The sequence below is a fragment of the Octopus bimaculoides genome, chromosome 7, assembly GCF_001194135.2.
Source record: "Octopus bimaculoides isolate UCB-OBI-ISO-001 chromosome 7, ASM119413v2, whole genome shotgun sequence".
In the NCBI taxonomy this organism is placed as follows: Eukaryota; Metazoa; Mollusca; class Cephalopoda; order Octopoda; family Octopodidae; genus Octopus; species Octopus bimaculoides.
In genome coordinates this window covers 47,425,198-47,425,969 of record NC_068987.1, presented here as the reverse complement: position 1 = coordinate 47,425,969, position 772 = coordinate 47,425,198, and positions in this window count along the sequence as shown.

The window sequence follows — 772 nt, the reverse complement described above, 5'->3', positions numbered from 1 at the left end:
TATATATATATATATATATATATATATATATATATGGTATGATGTATTTGGGGTTATGCGAATGATTATTCCTGTTTGACTAAAATATAACAAAATCTTTTTTTGCTTTTAGAGCGTCGGAAACGTGCTTTGCGTTAGTCATTCAGGCTCTTTATATTCTGAGTTCAAATCCCACTGATAATAGGGTCTTTAGGAACTATGATACCAATTTTGGGGGGAAAAGTTTGTCGATTACATTAACCCTAGTACTTGGCTGGTACTGCAATTTAACGACTACAAAGAGATGAAAGGCAAAGTTGACCTCAGTGGGATTTGAACTCAGAATATAAATAGCCTGAATAACTAACTCAAAGCACGTTTCCGACGCTCTAAATAGCAACAGTAGATTTTATGTTATATTTTAGTTAAACAGAAATAATCATTTGCATAACCCAAAATACTTCAGATCGCTAGCCACTACACATTCTTTATTTTCTCTCCTTGTTTCTTTCTGTGGTAGAGCGTAGGCTCGAAACGTTAAAGACTTTTTTACTTCCCGAGCGTTAAACTAATACATCTGTTTGTTGTCTACACCACCTGTCTTCGTCTTTTGTTTTTTTTTGTGAATTCTCCCTATATATATACACACATAATTTTTCTCGTCTGGCCGTAAAGCCTTTTCTGTTTGTTTTCCTGTCTTGTTTTTTGTCCGCCACTACATTCCTCCATGGCTAGATTTAATTTGCGTATACAAATTTAATCTGCGATCCATGGGATGAGCCGTTTTAACGAT